Consider the following 20,435-nt stretch of genomic DNA (forward strand, 5'->3'; position numbering starts at 1 on the left):
AAAAATGGGATGCCATACCAACAGTCAACAAGTAGATAAAATGACAAAAATGATACAGAAACTAGGCCTCACTTGAATCCAAGGTATCTGGCGTATATAGGAATAACTGTATTTTACCTATCCTTTCTCTTCAAAAGCTGCTCAAGTGCTTGAATCAGACTGTGGTTTACGGAGCAACAGACAAATCCATGGTCCACAATTCCACCTATTTCTCCACAAGTGCACCACCTTGCCCCTCCAGACCCCAATTTACTCTCGAAACTTGTTTGTTTTTTCTATTAATATAATTTGGAAATTATCAAACTTTTTGAGGTAAAGGATGGAGGTATAAGCCTGTGTAAGAAGAAACATGTGCCTGCATCCACATCGAAGTGGGCTCTGTCACTCACCACTCCAGCGCGCGGTAGGCAACAGTGGGTGGTATGCTCGGTGGTTCACGACCGGGCTTGCGGGAGCGGTACTGGACCGCTGCTGCTGTGCCGCCGCCTGTGCTACACCACACTAGCTATGCGTTTGGCGTTTCATATGTAGAGGAGGAGCAGAACCCCACATGGCCACATATGCATCGAGTGTTTGGTAGTTTGTGATGACGTTGCTTTTTGGGACGGAATGTTACACGTGCCATGATAGTATGAAGTATTGTTTCCATTGACCTTTAAAATCTTTGTGATATACCTTTTTTACATCTACCGATGAATTCCTTGACTTTAAATTGGTGTTTGTAAGGTGTATAGCACCAACAAGACAATGTTTAGTTCATATCATCTTTTGACAGTATATTTAGTTTCCAGGAATTGTCTTTGCAAGAGGGCCCGCGGTTGCTGTGTTGATTCTTTTGGAGTCGAATGGAGAAACATATGATGTGCTTACCAAACAGGTATAGTGTACCATGATTGAGAGCACATGAATTGATATTCAGTAAACAAATTCACCTATTGGCTGCTATTAAAACTGTAGGTTAGAGTTCCTATTGGAAAATTCCTGTTGGAGCTCCCTGCTGGGATGCTAGATGATGAAAAAGGTGATTTTGTTGGCACCGCAGTCCGTGAGGTTAGTATCTTGGCTTCTGAATACATCATGCACCGAAATTTGTGTACTAATGCAGGATAGTCAGCTCGACAATTTTCTTTTGGTGTATTTTGAATGTTTGGTACAAGAACAATATTCATTCTTAAAATTAGATGTGCCCACTTTAATACTATTGTTTGCTTGTGTGGTTGCAATATGTATGAGTTCTTTTCTGCGCATTTGTTTTTGAGTTGCAGCCAAATCTCGCCCCAACTAACTTTTTTTCCTGGGTCCGCCACTGATAACTGTATACATTCTTGTGGCGGTGATCCTTAATTGATGGCAGGTGGAAGAAGAGACTGGTATAAAGCTGAATATAGAAGACATGGTTGATCTTATGACACTGCTGGACCCTGCTACTAGAGGTCGAATGCTACCATCACCGGTAACTGGCCAAAACTTATATTCACCTGGTTAATGACTACCCCGCGGAATCCCACTACAACGTTCCTCGAGTAGCAGGATGAGTGGTATGACCCCGCCGCGCTCGCCGCTTCCTCCGCGTGGGACGTAGCCAAGCTCCGTGCCAGGTTCTGTGTGCCGTCCACACCCTTGGAAGACACCTAGTGTCGCGATCTCCATGCCGGCGCATGGCTCTGCGTCTCTTGTTCGCTCGACGACGTTAACCTCAAGTTCTACATCGTCGTCGTCGATTCGGTGTGTTCCTTCCCATTTCATCATTGCACATAATATGTAGATGCAAATGACAACACCGGTTGTTTTATTTCTTGTTTGGCATTTGAGATTTGAGACCGTGAGAGTTGGACACGCTGATGCAGGTGTTTACAGCGGCTCACTAGATCGCCGATGGCATGGAGCGGTGCACGTGCCGTTTCGCGATGCAGTGGTCGGATGGACCGCACGCTGGGAGCATGAAGGAGATTGACATTGAGCGGGTTTGCTGCTTGTAGTCCTCACCGATGCAAGACCCAGTGCTTATCGAGTTCCTAGACAGCGTGACCAAGCTAGTCAGGGATGCATACGGGAAACAATGTCTGAGGAGATCCGCGCCACGCCGGCAGCCGAAGGCGGCGTCCCTGCAAACGCGCCACTGGGATTTTAACGGAAATTTGGGTCCAGCAAGTAGGCAAGCAGCAAGCAGTTTGATGTGTATTTTTTTTATTCCAAATGCTACATACATATGTTTTTCAGTCAACCCAACTCCATCTCATTTTGTATTTTCTTAGTGTTCAATACTATTTGGATTCTATTATGTCAGAAATAGCAAAGATAACATAGAAAGGTGGACTTCCAAATGCAGAAGCAGTTGAAAAAATTGTACATCTTATGCAACTTGTTCGAACTGTTATATTTTAGATCTTTTGTTTAGCATTTTTTAATCCACATGTATTTCTCTATCATATAAAACTCTATATTGACTCTTTAAAATAATTTATGTGAATTTGATAATGTCTGTCACACGGATTCTGTATACCATAGTGAATTGATGGTGAGAGACTATACACGATGCATGCAAATTAACAAGACTCATACAAGCGTCGAACAATGTGCTAATGATGATCAGAGACACAAGGGCAGCACATGATCAGGTCTTAACATGTCTGGCTTCCGAGCATGCTTTTCTCCAGATCCCCAAGTAAAAAGAAGATCCGGTCAGATATGTGTCGATGCTCATGCCCAACGTACATAAGTTATCGATGGTATTATATGTTCCCGTTGCAACGCATGGGCACACACCTAGTGTTCTTTATAATCATCTACCATGCATAGGTTTAATTTTGATGGGACCCAATAGGTCACCCTAGATTGATATTCCATTTTACCTTGTTATCCCTGAATCACTTGGGTAGTTTTGCTATTGCTTTACATGGTTTTGGGATAATATTTTATTATATCCATGTTCCAGTTATTGTGTTATTCTATTTATGTTCATGTCAAGATCATTAAATATTAATTGGAACATGGAGCTTAACTTGAGAAACACGTGCCACCACAAGGGTTTAATGGGACGCCCTTGGCCAACTAACTAGGAAAGCTAGTAGAAGACTACCTTACCCGAAAGGGGCAAGGGCAGTAGGGGATTGCATGCAAGGAGGTTCTCGGGTTGATTTTGCTGCGAAGGCGGTCGGACGGGGGATTCTTGCAAGTGCTCTCCCCATAAACTGTACCGGGTTTTTGGAAGCTAGTGGAACTTTGTAAAGGCCTCGTAGTGGATCCCTAGCCATTCACCTCGGTAGTGTCTAAGGGTCTAGCTAACCCTGGCGACATGGGATACACGACTTGTGGGTACAGGGTACAACCTCTGCAGAGTGTAAAACTGGTATACTAGCCGTGCTCGCGGTCATGAGCAGCTCAGGACTCTCTGATGATTAAATTATGGAACTTAAATTCAATTTGTCATTTGCATTTGCATGGGATTATTATTAATTTTGTTCTATTATTATTTATTATGGTTTGGTATTTACTTACACTTAGTAAATGCTAATAAAATTTTGACCAACTTTAAAAGCAATGCTCAGCTTTAACCATTCTCTTTGGTAAGCCTTACACTTCATGAGCTCCCACCCTTGGCGAGTTCATGTCACATTATTCCCCACAACTTGTTGAGCGATGAACATGTGTGAGCTCACCCTTGCTGTCTCACACCCCCACAGGTCAAGAACAGGTACCACTGGATGGCGCATGGTGGATGTTGCGCTGTGTTCGTGAGAGGTCTAGGTCGTCGTCTAACAGTTGACTAGCGCCAAGGATGATCCTTAGTTCGTTTTATATTTATATTTTATTTTGTAATAAGACTTCCGCTATGTAATAAATACTCTGATGTTATTGTGACATTTATCTCTATACACTCTGTTATTATATATGTTGTCTTCTTGGCGCATGTATGAGATGCACCGGGCTTTGTTCTTTAAAGCCGGGTGTGACAAAAGTGGTATCAGAGGAAATGTTGACTGTAGGACGAAACCTAGACAGAAATGGACAAAACCCTTCACTACTTACCTTACTTTGATTCATTCCATACTTACCTTATCTTGATCCTGTCTCACCTTCTACTGTTCTACTCTGATCATTATTATCTTTTCTACTCTAAGACAAGATGGATTTCACACCTTGAAATCCTACATTTATGACATTTTTAAAAGATAGGGAACCTAAGACAAAATTAAAAATATTTTCTCAATTTAAAAATGTTGGTTGATTATTCTGATGATCAATGCCTGATTTGCTTCTTTGATTGATTGAAATAGTATAGACGGGCATCTTAGCATGTACCACCATAAGGTAATGAATTAGCTTTAGTAGGTGACACACTAATCTACTTAGTTAATAAATCCCCCGCAGTAACATTCCTCGTAAATACTCGCCTTGTCTTTAATTCTTCCTTTCTTACCCTGTGTTTCTAACCCAGATGGGCTACCCCTATAGTGTTAGAAGAGAGCAATATAGACGTGATCCTTGGTATGTCATGATTAAGGAAGGCAAAGGTAGTTTATACACTGTGCTAAAGGAACCATCGAACTCACCAGTTCCAAAGGAGAAAGATTTGAAGTTGGAATTGTAGTAACTACCGCCACAAGACTAGCGGCATTCTTAGTAGATGGGAAGTTTGTTGGCGACAACATCCGTGTGGTTAAGGATTTTCCGGATGTCTTTCTAGAGGAGTTACCAGGGATGCCACTAGATAGGGAAGTTGAGTTTGTCATAGATCTCTTACCTGGGACTACTCTTACTTCCAAACGGCCATACAAGATGTCTGTATAAGAGTTAAAAGAACTCAAGAAGCAGTTGACAGAGTTGCAAGAGGCTGGGTACATTTGACCGAGTTATTCACCTTGGGGAGCAACAGTTCTGTTTGTACAAAAGAAGGAAAGATCACAACGGATGTGTGTGGATTATAGGTCCATTAATGATGTTATCATGAAGAACAAGTATTCGTTGCCCCGCATTGAGGATTTATTTAATCGGATGAGAGGTGCAAGGGTATTCTCGAGGATTGATCTCCGATCGGGTTACCATCAAATGAAGATTAGGCCATTGGATATTCCCAAGACAAATTTCTTGACCCGATATGGTTTATATGAGTTCACTGTTATGTCATTTGGACTAACTAATGCACCAGCTTATTTTATAAATTTGATGAATAAGGTGTTTATGGAGTATTTGGACAGATTCGTCGTAGTATTCATCGATGATATTCTTATCTATTCCAAGAGTGATAGTGATCATGAGTAACATCTGAGATTGGTGCTATAGAAACTATGAGATAATCAACTCTACACCAAGTTTAGCAAGTGCGAGTTTTGGATTGATGAGGTGCCATTTCTTGGACATATCATTTCTAATGGAGGGATATCAGTGGATCCTGCTAAAGTCAAGGAGATAATGGAGTGGAGCGTACCCACTACAGTTACGGAGGTTCAGAGTTTCTTAGGGCTTGCAGGATATTATCGGAGATTTATTGAAGGATTTTCTAAGATTGCTAAGCCCATGACCTCGCTTCTGGAGAAAGGAAGAGAGTTTAAGTGGGACAAGAAGTGCCAAGGTAGCTTTGATCAATTAAAGAAGAGGTTGATGTCACCACCAGTGTTGTTTATGCCAGATCTACAGAAGGGATTTGATATTTATTGTGATGCATGTGGCCAAGGCTTGGGATGTGTGCTCATGCAAGAAGGACATGTGATTGCCTACGCATCTCGTCAGTTGCGGAAACAAGAGTTGAACTACCCCACTCATGACTTAGAACTGGCAGCTGTTGTGCATGTGCTTAATATTTGGAGACATTATATTATGGGAACCAAGTGTCAAGTGTACACGGATCATAAGAGTTTGAAGTATATATTCACTCAGAAGGATCTCAATCTTAGGCAACGCTGTTGGTTGGAGCTTATTAAGGATTATGATTTGGAGATTCACTATCACCCGGGCAAGGCAAATTTGGTTGCAGATGCCTTGAGTCGTAAGGAGCATGTTCATTTGGCTGTTGTTGCCCAGCTACCTGATGAGATTGTTGAGGATTTCAGGAGACTTAACCTGGGGATAGTTGCTCACACTGAAGGAGTTACTATTGATGTGGAACCTATTTTGGAGCAAGAAATCCGCAAAGGACAAATTGGTGATGCTAAAATATAAGAGATTAAGGATCTGATTACTGAAGGTCGAGGTCCAGAATTCACGGAAGATGAGCAAGGCACCATATGGTTCAAGGACAGGATATGTGTTCCTGAGATGGATAACCTTCGAGAGACTATACTAAAGGAAGCCCATGACTCAGATTATTCTATTCATCCTGGTAGTACCAAGATGTATCAGGATTTGAAGTAGAAGTACTGGTGGTATGGACTGAAGAGAGATGTGGTTGCACATGTGGCCATGTGCGATGTGTGTCAAAGAGTTAAGGCCGAACACCAAAGACTAGCTGGACTATTACACCCACTAAAGATACCCGAGTGGGAGTGAAAGAGATTGGTATGGACTTCATTACTGGATTGCCTCGCACCTCGAAAGGATAGGATTCTATATGGGTTGTTGTGGATAGACTGACCAAAGTGGCTCATTTCATTCCGGTCAAGACTACTTATAAGGGATCTCAATTGGTAGAGTTATATATGGCTCGGATTATGTCTTTACATGGAGTATCAAAGAAGATCGTTTCGGATAGAGGATCACAGTTTACCCCCAGATTTTGGAAAAGTCTTCATGAGAATATGGATGCGAAGTTGAATTTTAGTTTGGCCTACCATCCTCAGACTGATGGACAGACTAAAAAGGACTAATCGAGTATTGGAGGACATGTTGAGAGCTTGTGCCCTTCAACATGGTAGTAGTTGGGACAAGAGTCTACCTTATGCTGAGTTCTCATATAATAATAGTTATCAGGCCAGTCTGAAGATGTCACCGTTCGAGACTCTATAAGGCAGGAAATGCAAGACTCCCCTATTTTGGACCAGACTAGAGGAAGACAGTTCTTTGGACCTGAACTTATTCAAGAGGCAGAATAACAAGTCCGTATAATTCGAGAGAATTTGAAGGTAGCTCAGACCAGGCAAAAGAGCTACGCTGATAATAGAAGAAGACCACTGGAGTTTGAGGAAGGTGATCATGTGTACCTCAAGATGTCACCACTTCGTGGAATGAGGAGATTCAAAGTCAAGGGAAAATTGTCCCCTCGCTATATTGGACCATTCTGAGTTTTTAGGCAATTTGGAGAGATGGCCTATCAACTCGAGCTACCTGATAATCTATCTGATGTGCATAATGTATTCCATGTGTCTCAACTTAAGAAGTGTCTCCGTGTTCCTGAGGAACAGTTACCAATGGAAGAGCTCAGTGTTCAGGATGGTTTGATTTACACGGAGTACCCTATTAAGATTATTGACACTTTGACTCGAGTTACAAGAATAAGGTGATAAAGATGTGCAAAGTGCAATGGAGTCACCACGGAGAAGATGAAGCTACTTGGGAAAGAGAAAAAGAGCTTCGCATAGATTTTCCCATCTTTTCCCTCGTTCTTCCTAAATCTCGAGGACGAGATTCTTGTTAAGGGGGTAGGATTTGTAATACCTACTTTGTAAGAAAAATCTAAAAGGAGAAATGAAATTCATGTATATATGTATGTGTGTTATCTCTACTTGTCATTTCATGTGGACACCTCACTTATACAAATGAATAAGTAATAAAAGGCACTCAAACAAATTATGCATCATGCTGGTATTTTATTTTGTGTGCATTTTGTGACAATATAAAAAAACAGTGTAAAAAGGAATGTATCAAAATCCAAAATTTGGAGATTTAACCCCAATTTGTAAATTAAAGGAGAGAAAAAGAAATAAGAAAAGAAAAGAAAACATCACGTTGGGCTAGTTACCTCCCATTTCGGCCCATCAGCCCCTTCACCCGCGCAGCCCACTTCCTCAACCGCGCGCACCGCTACTTCCAGGCGGGACCCACTGCTCAGGTCCATCTTCTTCACCTGCCCACGCCTGTTAGTCCAATCACCCCCGCGCGCGTTTTCCACAGCCAAACCCTAGCCGCCGGACTCCTTCCGCCACCTGAGTCACTCCGCATGGGCCCGCGCTTCAAATACTGCCACTGCCTATGGGCCCCTCTCAGAGACTGGTCTTCTTCCCCGCGAAATCGGCGCGACATGAACAACCTCACGTTCTTCGCGCAGGCCGTTCCTCCAATTGCGCATCGTGGGGTCCTTGGCACCCGCATATAAACTCGGCCACCGTCCTTCCTCGTCTCCAACCCTGGGCGTCGAGCTCAACACTAGGTGAAGCGCCGCCGGGTGTGACTGTCGCTGTTCCCTTGCGCGCGCAAATTTCGCCGATGAACTAACTCAGCGGACTTCTTCCTCGTCCCTGCGCTACTCCGTCACCGTTCCCCCGCTCAAGCCGTCACCAAATCATGGGTCTGTGTGCCTCCTTGACTGAATCGGGTGGGTCTGTGTGCTTCGCCGAGCATCGGAATCGACCGGGCCATCGCATCTTCAAATCACCACCGACGCCGATGGTGATTCAGGCCAGAGTTCTATGTGCTACCTCGTGGGTCGTGCTCCGGTGGTCAATCGATTATTTGCGGCGGTGGTCGGTGGGCAATTCCTTGCTAGTGGGGCGGCGGGTGCCCATGTCGTGGTCGGCTACATCTTCAAGCGCATCGTGGGTAAGGCACCGTTCGTGTTGTTCGCCTTCCACTACGCAATGTGTAGCGCTGTTTGGATTGACGCTTAGTGCTAGGAGGCCTGGGGCACATTGCTCGCCGGCGTGCACCGCCTCGGGCGCCGCCGCGGACCGATGTTGGCGCCGTGGGGAAGATGACGGTGGCACCATCCGATCGCTCCCGGACGTTTCAGATTAGGTACAGCGTACCGCTTCCGATTGAACGAACTGGAGTCCTTAGATGTTGATCGGACGGATCCGATCGACTGCGCCCGTTTAAAATCCTGGCCGCTGGTTTGGGATCCATCGGCTGCGATCTAGTACCAGTTCAGGTGAAGAGTGATCTAATCCGCGCCATTGGATTTTGATCCAACGATCCAGATACAACCATACCCCTTCGGTGTGTACATTTCTTAAAGAACCCTTCTGTTTATAGGGATTCAACCTGTGGTCCATCCTGGTAGATGACTGATTCTAAGGAGTTTTTATTGATTGACCCCTGTGCTAATCAGGAATCGAGGCCTAGTCCAGACAGTGAGAAAACTTATAAAATAATTTAGAAAAGAGATTTTTATGTGTAAAAATAATCCTAGAACTTGTTTAATCCATAGAAAATTCATATTAAATCCAAATGAGTCCGTTCCAATTTCTATAATTTTGTAATAATGTTGTTTATCACCTATTGCCTCTGTTTTACATGAAAACAATAATAAAATTAATCTCTCAATTAATCATATTTCAAGCACATAAAACCTTTGAAAATCCATATCTCAAAATCTATAACTCCAAAATTAATGATTCCTATTCCTAGGATTTTATTTTAATTTGTAGATTATTATTATGTATATTGTTTACATGTTTGGTGTGATGTCAATTTTTGCTATACTATGTATGTATTGTGTTGATGCGAGTAGATGAGCAAGTCGTTGAGGATCCTGGTGCCCAGCAGATAGAAGTAGATGAGCAGGAGCTCATTGAAGGCAAGTTGTGCCCTTGACCACTTTTGTTACCCAATAATGTTCTTTATAATCATCTACCATGCATAGGTTTAATTTTGATGGGACCCAATAGGTCACCCAAGATTATTATTCCATTTTACCTTGTTATCCCTCAATCACTTGGATAGTTTTGCTATTGCTTTACATGGTTTTGGGATAATATTTTATTATATCCATGTTCCAGTTATTGTGTTATTCTATTTATGTTCATGTCAAGATCATTAAATGTTAATTGGAACATGGAGCTTAACTTGAGAAACACGTGCCACCACAAGGGTTTAATGGGACGCCCTTGGCCAACTAACTAGGAAAGCTAGTGGAAGACTACCTTACCCGAAAGGGGCAAGGGTAGTAGGGGATTGCATGCAAGGTGGTTCTCGGGTTGATTTTGCTGCGAAGGCGGTCGGACGGGGGATTCTTGCAAGTGCTCTCCCCATAACTGTAGCGGGTTTTCGGAAGCTAGTGGAACTTTGTAAAGGCCTCGTAGTGGATCCCTAGCCATTCACCTCGGTAGTGTCTAAGGGTTTAGCTAACCCTGGATACATGGGATACACGACTTGTAGGTACAGGGTACAACCTCTGCACAGTGTAAAACTGGTATACTAGTCGTGCTCGCGGTCATGAGCAGCTCAGGACTCTCTGATGATTAAATTATGGAACTTAAATTCAATTTGTCATTTGCATTTGCATGGGATTATTATGAATTTTGTTCTATTATTATTTATTATGGTTTGGTATTTACTTACACTTAGTAAATGCTAATAAAATTTTGACCAACTTTAAAAGCAATGCTCAGCTTTAACCATTCTCTTTGGTAAGCCTTACACTTCATGAGCTCCCACCTTTGGCGAGTTCATGTCACAATATTCCCCACAACTTGTTGAGCGATGAACATGTGTGGGCTCACCCTTGCTATCTCACACCCCCCACAGGTCAAGAACAGGTACCACTGGATGGCACATGGTGGATGTTGCGCTGTGTTCATGAGAGGTCTAGGTCATCGTCTACCAGTTGACTAGCGCCATGGATGATCCTTAGTTCGTTTTATATTTATCTTTTATTTTGTAATAAGACTTCCGCTATGTAATAAATACTCTGATGTTATTGTGACATTTATCTCTATACACTCTGTTATTATATATGTTGTCTTCTTGGCGCATGTATGAGATGCACCGGGCTTTGTTCTTTAAAGCCGGGTGTGACATGAGCAAAACAAAAGCAACTAACTCGATGTAATCACATCGGTTTTCTTAATCATCTTGCCACATACTAGGATGGTACTGTTTGAGGAAACGCCTGTTCAACGCCTTGGGAAAATCTTTGCCTTGTAATGTTTACAATAAGTATGTGTTACCAGACATGTCCTGTGTTACCTTGTAAGGACCTTCCCAGCTTAGCGACCACTTTCCAAACTTATGGTCTTTGCTCCTTAGAGGCAAGACGGTCTTCCACACTTGATCCCCTACTTGGAACGATTTAGCCTTGACCTTCATGTTGTAAGCTTTAGCGACCATGATCTTATCCTTTTCTATTTCTCCTAAGGATGTCATTCTCTTGTCGGTCACTTCATCGATATTGTCCGTCATTGAATTATAATAATCACCGACAGTTAGATTATTTTGCTTGGTGAACCTGACAACATTTAAACTTATTTCCACAGGCAACACTGCTTCCTGCCCATAGACAAGCTCAAAAGGAGATATTTTAGTAGCACGGTGTTTAGATATTCTATGAGCCCACAAAGCTTCGGACAAAATCTTATGCCACCACTTAGGATTATCAGGTATCTTCTTTTTTATCAGGCTAATCAATGTTCTATTACTGGAATCGACCTATCCATTGGCCTGAGCATAATATGGAGATGAATTGAGCAATTTAATCCTATATAATTCAGTAAATTCACATACCTCTTTAGACATAAAAGAAGCCCCCTGGTCTGTAGTCAAAGTCTGAGGAATGCCGAATCTATGAATGATATGCTCAGTTATGAACTCAATTACCTCCCTGTGTGTCATGTTCTTCAGAGCAACAATTTCAGTCCATTTGGTAAACTAGTTAGTGGCAACTAACATGAACCGATGCCCTTTTGACGATGAAGGATGAATTTCTCCTATAAAATCCAACCCCCATCCTCTGAATGGCCAAGGCTTAATAATAGGATGTAATTCGACTGCGGGCACCAACTGTAAGTCACCGATTTTTTGATATACTTGGCATCCCTTATAGTATTTGAAACAATCAGCTATCATGTTAGGCCAATAGAAGCCAAATCTTCGCAATAACCACTTCATCTTCGGAGCCGATTGATGGGTACCGCAAATTCCTTCATATACTTCGGCCATGGCTAATATAGCATCACTTGGTCCTAAGCACTTAAGCAGGATGTCATCGACCGCTCGGCGATAGAGTTCATCACTCTTTAAAACATACTTGAAAGCCGTACGCCGAACGTTCCTATCCGTCCTCACATTGGGATTTCGTAGGTAATCAACTATGGGTGTTCTCCAATTTGTTTTATCGGCTGTGTTATCAGCCGATTTTACTAGGAGGACTTCCGTGGCAACCTCGGACGGTCCGAAGCCCTCACCCGGGCGGTCTACGACCTGGGGAATTCACCCTGCACTGGTTATCAGATTTTCGGTGTTGTGAAATTTCCCTCGCTTTATCCGATAACCTGATGCATCTTGTGCCAAATCGTTAGTTTTGTGATTCTCAACCCTAGAGATGTGCCGAATGCTGAATTTGTCAAAAGAATGAATTATGCCCAACATTTTTTCAATGTAACTATTTAGAATACCATTAAAACATTGATACTCTTCCAATACCCATTGGACAACCAGCCGAGAATCACCAAATGCCTTCACATGTTTTACTCCCATACAACTTAAAAGCTCCAAGCCGAACAAAAGGGCCTCATATTTGGCTTGATTGTTAGTGCAATAAGTTTCTAATCGGCTAGCGAAGTCAAAGTAGGCGTTACTTGGTGAAACAAGCACGATGCCAATCCCTAGTCCTCCATTACAAACCGATCCATCAAAGTATAGGGTCCAGGGAGTAACAATGAGGTATGACATATCTATCTTATAAGTATCCTCAATCCGATGTTCTACAATAAAATCCGCTATGACCTGGCCTTTTATAGATTTCAATGGTTCATAGGCCAAATCATATTCTATAAGTGCATAAGCCCATTTACCAATTCTACCACTCATAATCTGGTTTTGCAACATGTATTTGATCACATTGGTTTGACCAGAAACGGTGTAATGACTAGATAGCAAATAACATCTACACTTGGTGCATGCATAAACAGGCATAAGCATAACTTCTCGATGAAAGTGTACCTCATTTCAGCATCCACCAGCCTCCGACTTAGGTAGGTTACCACATGCTCCTTTCCTTCGGTCTCTTGCATCAGAATAGCTCCAATAACTTTATCTTCAGCTGCAATGTATAATCTGAACGGTACTATTACATGTGGCACTTTTAACACATGAGACGAAGATAAATACTTTATAATGAGATCAAACGCTTCGTGTTGTTCTGCCCCCAGGTGAATTCGGTGTCATTTTTAAGCCGAATGATAGGAGTGAAGGCATCAATCTTCCCAACTAGGTTAGAAATAAACCTTCGTAAATAATTTACCTTGCCGAGGAACTTTTGCACTTCAAGCTTATAGGTTGGAGGTTCCACATTCCGAATAGATTTAATTCGGTCAGGGTCTATATCTATACCATGTTCATGAATGATGAATCCTAAGAACTTACCAACTGACACTCTAAAAGCACATTTACGTGGGTTCATTTCCAGACCATATTGACACATTTTATCAAAGGCCTTGCGCAAATTAGTTATATGAGAAATAAACTCAGCCGAGTTGACTATGATATCATCAATGTAGACTTCCACAATGTTTCCGAACAGCTCGTGAAAGATCAAATTCATGTCCCTCTGATAAGTAGCACCAGCATTTTTCTGACCAAATGTCATGACAACCCACTCAAATAAACCAATGAAGCCTGGACATATAAAGGTTGTTTTAGACGCATCTTCTTCGGCCATGAAAATCTATTAATATTTGGTATTTCTATCAAGAAAGTTAATAATTCTATTTCCTGACGCATTATTGATCAACGTATCGGCTATGGGCATGGGATATTCATCTTTAGGAGTTGCTCTATTCAAATTGTGAAAATCAATGCATAATCTGAGCTTACCTGATTCTTTCTTCTCCACCGGCACAATATTGGAGACCCACTCTGCGTATCTGCAAGGTCTAATAAAATTAGCTTCTAGCAGCGGGTGAATCTTGTCCTTTATTCGTGGGAGTAGGTCTAGACGAAATATTCTGGCTTTCTGCTTGAAAGGTCTGAAGCCGGACTTAATAGGCAACCAATGTTGTACTATCTCTCGGCTTAACCCTGGCATCTCAATGTAATTCCAAGCAAAGCAATCAAAATATTCTTTCAATAGACCGATCATTTCATCTCTAGGATCGGTCTCCAGGGTCTTGTTCACAAAAGTCGGCCTTAGAGTTTTACCATCTCCTATATTGATCTCCTCCAAAGGATCAGTCGATGTAAACCCCTGTCCTAATTTGTCGAGATCTCTGAATTCCTCTATTATGTCTCCGACGGAGGAATTAGATGATCTCTGTGTGATGGTGGACCGTCCGGTCTCGAGAGCCAGACCGTTCGTGACACTGGTTTTATGCTATGGTGGTCGCTTGGTCTTAAAAGCCGAACTGTTCTGCAACAGACCGGACCGTTCGGTCTCAGAGGTCGGACCATCCGCGACTAGGGACATGTTCACCATGTGTGTAATCATCATTTAAACTTTATTTAGGATTTGTCGATTCTCTATCGGCTCTAGCATTACAAGAATGAAACCCTTTTTATCTATACTTATGAATTGATAATTAGAAAAATCTACTCCTGTGAGACACGTAGCAGTCTCATAGGTCCAAAGTATAGGGGCATCGGCCATTGCAATACTGGCCGATGCATCAGCATGTACTTGTTCTACATCGTCGCCTACCCATTTTAGTAACATTTGATGTAACATAGAAGGTACACATTGATTAGCATGAATCCAATCTCTGCCTAAGATTAGGCTGAAATTTCCTTCTACATTAGCAACAAAGAATACAACAACAAGGGTCTTAGTCCTGATGGTTAACTCAACGGACGTGACTCTCCTGGCTTTGATCGAACTATCAGTTCCAACGTCGCTGATGATCATGTTGGTCTTGACAAGTTCGTCGTCCTTCTTACCTAATTTTCTGTACAATGAATAAGGCATTAAATTTACGCCCCCCGTCTACCAACATTTTAGAAATCGGTATCCCATCATTGTGACCGTGCACGAAGAGCGGCTTTAAATGATTTACAGATTCCTTTGGTTTAGTGAAGGCGACCTCTTTAGGACCAAAGTCGAACTGAGCAATGACAGGTTCATCGTCACCGATAAAAGTACAATCGGCGGAGAATGTAATAACATTTATGTCCATACCTAGGTGCTCTAGAGAAGCTTCATAGTCGACAAGGTCTTCTCCCAGTAGTTCATCTTCCTCCATGGGTGTCGGTACGTCGTTGGAGGTGTCCTGGTGTAGTGCGGACGGTCCGGACTCAGGGGTCAGACGGTCCGCGCCCTGTGCAGACGGTCCGGCCTTTATAGCCGGACTGTCCACCATACCTACAGAGAGCTGCACAATTGTTGTTTTATTTTTACGTTTTTGTGTCCGTTTGCTTTTCCTCAACGGCCTTTGGTCTCCATATCTTTTGAGGTGGCGGGTAATGTGGACGTGTGTCATTGAATATCTTTTCCGCCTCCTTTTCCCGGTTCTCCTTCGCTCTTAGGCGTTGTAATTTTCGCTTTTGCGATCGTGTCAATCCCGATGGGCACCATCGGGGCATGTAGTATTTTGGATCGACTGTATTTTCTTTTTGCTTGTGTTGGCCGATTCACCAAAAATCATCGGCCCTTCGTTATTTTCTTGTACGATGACATCTGTTGTTCCTATTTTGATGACGTCTCCTTTTCTCGTCCTGTTGGAGGTTGTAGCTATATGCCCCCCTGCCGGATTGTCGGCCTTTGCGGCCAAGTGGTCCGACAATCTCGCTGGGCCTGTGCTTGATGACTGGGTTGAGTGGTGATCAATCGGTCTTGTACTGGAGGTGCCACCCTGTTGAATACAAATGCTTGGGGTGCCCCCCAATCGGGGTACTGGGGCATCCCAAATGGGTATGGTGGCATGTCCAACATTTGATTTGGGACATATGGAGGTGGCATGTATGTAAATTGATATAACACTGGTGGATATGGGGGTGGAGGTGTCCATGCAGGTATGTTGGGTCGTAACTGGACATTATGACTTTTCATTCTTTCCGATTGGTGAGGTGGTCCAATCGGTCTTACCTAGTGTCGCTCTTGAGTGGGTGAGCGAGGTCGCTTTGCTAGCTGGTCACTTGGGCCGGCCTTCTTTTGTCCATATTTAGACAATATTTGGTCAAATGTCGGGCCGGACCTGACCAGTCGGCCAGATTCCTTTACCGTGTTAGATTTCCACATACCTATTTCTAGCCGTCGTGGTTTGAAGGTACGAGGTCGTCGTTGTTCCTAGGCGTTGCGACCGTCCACTGGAATGGTCTAGACTATTCGGCGGTGTCCCAGATCGTTCTCGTCTATGCGTCGGACCGTCCGTGATGCGCAAAATAGGTGCACGTGCCTGGTTCCTTGCTTGCGCCTGTCCCCCAGCGTTGAAGGTGGTGATGGTAACTTTCAAAGTCTCCCCTCCATCAAGAGTCTTTTCCGCCACCACTTTCCTGTAAGAGATTTTATTATTGTCATCGGCCTTTCGCGCATCGCCGATGATTACTTCCTTGTCTTTGCCCTTATCGGCCATGTCGGGCCAAATTAGGACCTTTTTGCCCTCAAAGTTGATCACATTCATTGGGAAGGGCTCCGTATCCACCTGTATTTCCTAAAATTTTAATCGTCCCTCGGTAATGGTCAATTGGATTTGTAACACCTCTAGTGTTACAAGAACTAAAACTTTGGCATGACATCATATGCATTATCATTTCATTATATATGTTACACCTAGAGTGTGTCCACTAGGTAAAAAGTTCAAAACAAGCTTGTGATGTGATGACTTGACTTGATCTTTAACCCTAGGATAGGGTACTTACCCAAGCATTAGAAGCATGTGGGTGTGTGAGATAATAATTTAAGTGATCTCAAAGGTTAGTGGAGATGTTCAAGAGAGACTAAACTTATAAAGTTTGAGTGCCACTAAAGCCCTAGAGCACTTAAAACCCAAATAGAGACCCTAGAAACCTAACGAGTGCTCTATGAGGTGACTCTAATTTCTATGCACTTTTGGACCAAAGTGCATACATAAAAGTGGTAGAGTAACAAAAATTAATCAACTTTTACATTTGGAGATTTCTAAGTTTTGTGGAACAAATTGGAGTAAATTGAAAAAAGGTCCCAAAGGCACCCATATGGCTAACTCTGAAAACAGTGTTAACTCACCAAGTTCAAGCCCTAATACCTCCTGATCTATGGATATTTTTCCATGGGTCACTACAACAAATTTGTAGAGCTACTATAGTAGTTCAAGTTTGATTAAAGGATTGAGCTCTAGAACTGTATAGAAATTGGAGCAAAATGGACCTGAAGTTGGACTATCAGTCGAGTCGAGCACTGATACTCGACTGTCAGTGAACTCTGATGAACTTTGGGGTCGAATTTTGCATTATCCAGTGAGTATTCGATCAAGAACCCTATAACAAAGTTGAAGCTGGTTGATTGGGCAACAACTTTGATGTAGTCGGATTAGCAGTTTGTCACATGAAAATCAGAGAACAAAACTTCTCAACTTGGTCTCTCAGGCACACTGAATGGACTTTGCATGGTACAGTGAACTGAAGAAGATCCTAGGTGCAGTGCACCTCACCGCCGGTGATCGGGCATGGTGATTCGAGCTTGTCGTGAAGATTCATGCATGGCTTGACACATATATTATTGGGCAAGTGAAAATATCGTGACCGCAGATGAGATTGTGAGCTAGCCACCCAACCCACTTGCTTCACGACCGGCCGGAATGACATCGTCGGCGTCCGCCACTCGCCGCGAGGATGCCACGTGCTTGGGGGCATTACCACGTCGCAATAGGTCGTAGTGGACAGTCCATTTATCGCCCAACGTCCTTACTCTACTGAGTGCCACGGTATAAGAACTCTGGTGACTCATCCTTCCACCACCGCGAACTCATCATCATCCAAATTCGTTGTACTCGTGGTCGCTCTATATAAATTGAGTGTTTCCCTCACTTCGCCTCTCTGTTACAAACCCATTCCACCCTCAGCTAGCCCTTCTCATCCACCAGAGCACAAGTTCACCGTGTTTTTCCCAAAAAAGTTCACCGGGTTTTTCCCAAAACTGGTCACTGTCGCCGTCGAGAGACACCCCGCTGTGGCCAGCCGTTCTTAGGTTCGTCCATGTCTCTGTAATCCATGTTTCTACATCCTCTGGTGCTAGTGAAACTCCCAGTCTCGGCCAATTAAATGCTATCGCGGCATAGCCTTGGGAACGCCGTGTCGTCGCCCGAGAACGCCTCCATGGACATGGTTCATGTCGACTGGCCATTCATGGTTGTCTCTGTCCAAATTGGCACAAGCACTGTAGCCCTAGTAGGTCACTGATTCTTTCTGAGTTGTTGGATTGAACGCTACCAGCTTGTACAACCTAGATTGCGCACGCCGGCGATCCTCCTTCGCTGTTGTTGTGGGCGAATATGTTTTAGTGGCGGACTGGTCAAACTAAGCATTGAGATGTGTTCAGATAGCATTGGTGAGGGGGCCCATACGCTCGACGCCACCGGGACAGGTCACCGTCGGTAGGTATACACGATTCCGGCCAGATGTTCGACATGTACACGGTCGGGGACCTGCGTCGTGAAGAAACAAAAATAGAGGGGCTAAAGTGCAATGGTCAGAGAGACACATGAATACTACTTAGGGGCTCTTTACGGAATGTTTGAAATACTAGGGACCCCGGCGCAAATCCGCCAGCGTGAGCGCGGACGCGGGTGTGTTCTTCTGTTCGCGGCTAACTTGGGCCAGATTTGGCCCGACACTATTCATTATTTCTCCTTTTTCTTTTTGCTGTCAGCTTGGGAAATATGTAGAATATGGTAGAAAACTGATAAAATCATGAGACCAATTTTTCTAGATTCCTAAAATCACATAGTATTTAATAAAAATAGTTTCAAGATTATCCCAAACCTGGAATTATATAACATTTAAAGATGCTCAAACCAAGCCTTTTAGAATTTTAGAAATAATTTAGTAACTCCAAAAAAATTTAAACTTTTTGGGTAGGCTTAGTATGATGATTGAAGACCGTGGGTGAAGATTGAAATGATTTGGACACTGTTTGGTCAAAAATCCAATAACTAGCCTCCTAGAGTTAAGTTATTTAATACTAATAGAATACCAAATTAGGAAAACCTAGTGATTAGTTTGTACCATGAAGGAAAGTTGTATTCAAGATACAACTTAGTATGTTTCTACTGTGTAACTGCATATTCATGACATCGCATAAGCATTCATGTACATGTATTGTCATGTAATAGAACATGAGGAAGAAACCATGGTTGAAGAAGAGGTTGTCTCCCAGGCTAAAAATCCTCCAGCGGAGAACAACTTTTACTTTGACATCTGTGGAGTGGACTCTGAACCTCCTGCAACGCAAGGCAAGCCCCAGTGCATTAATCCTTTCCTTGTTGTTTTATAATCTTTATCACCTTATATGATGCATTAGGTGATATGAGTTGTGTGCTAAACCATTGATGCATTCCCTTCCTTGGAAAACTGATTACTACTCCTTGTTACCTAATTTATTCAAACATGTTTTCTGATGCTTAGCCTTGCTTTAGGAAACAAAATGTTTTGTTTAAAAACAAAAGGTGATGATTCACATTGGATGGGGATTTTTACAAGGAAAAAACTTATGATGGTGAATCTGTCATGGCCATGATGGGTTCAACATCTTAAAAGAGTACCTCTGCCAAGTACCAAACTTTGGGTTGTAAATGATAAAGATCAGACCAGGCGGGTGACTTGCACGAGAAGGAAGTCTCGGTGTAGTGTCTTCATATGAGTCGCTTAAGGACCGAGCCGATGTAGGCTTGATGATCGAGGACCTTTTAACTGGCCACATGCCTCGTCATGGGTAAGCTTTCCCTCGATCGGACCAATACCAGAAAGGTCACCACACAATGGGAGTGGAGAGATGGCGAGAGTAGCGTGTACCCTCCGTGGCAACAGGCAGGACGGTGGAGTATCTGTGCTCTCGGTTGGCGTGAACCCATTCTAGTCTTGAGAAACCTGGTGGCGAGTTGACATATGCAAGGGTTAAGTGCTACATTTGTCATGTGGTTGGAGATCCCCAGTTATGTATTAATTGATTCAGAACGTTGTTGCTTCTCAGACATGAAGACTTGGCCACTGCCCTACACGTAGCAATCAAGTGAACTGAAGGGATGATAAAAGACGACTAGTATAGGCCAAGTGCTTGATCTAGAATAGAAAGAAATCTAATGCAGGTAACTACTTAACCTGATAATTAAATGGATCTTTAAGGATCCAATCATAGTAAGCTTTTCTGCAAAAGGAGTCTTTGAATCTTGTTAAGCCTTACCTTGATTCCCAAAGGCCAGCATATCCTTGAGAGTCTTTTCCTT

The 20,435-nt window shown here is 43.0% G+C and overlaps 1 pseudogene; it reads left to right on the plus strand.

Moving 5' to 3' along the window:
- The first annotated feature begins 1,485 nt into the window (after positions 1-1,485).
- Positions 1,486-20,435, plus strand: part of LOC103640081 (uncharacterized) — a 65,248-nt pseudogene continuing 46,298 nt past the window's right edge.

This window comes from Zea mays, chromosome 9, assembly GCF_902167145.1.
Source record: "Zea mays cultivar B73 chromosome 9, Zm-B73-REFERENCE-NAM-5.0, whole genome shotgun sequence".
Classification (NCBI taxonomy): domain Eukaryota; kingdom Viridiplantae; phylum Streptophyta; class Magnoliopsida; order Poales; family Poaceae; genus Zea; species Zea mays.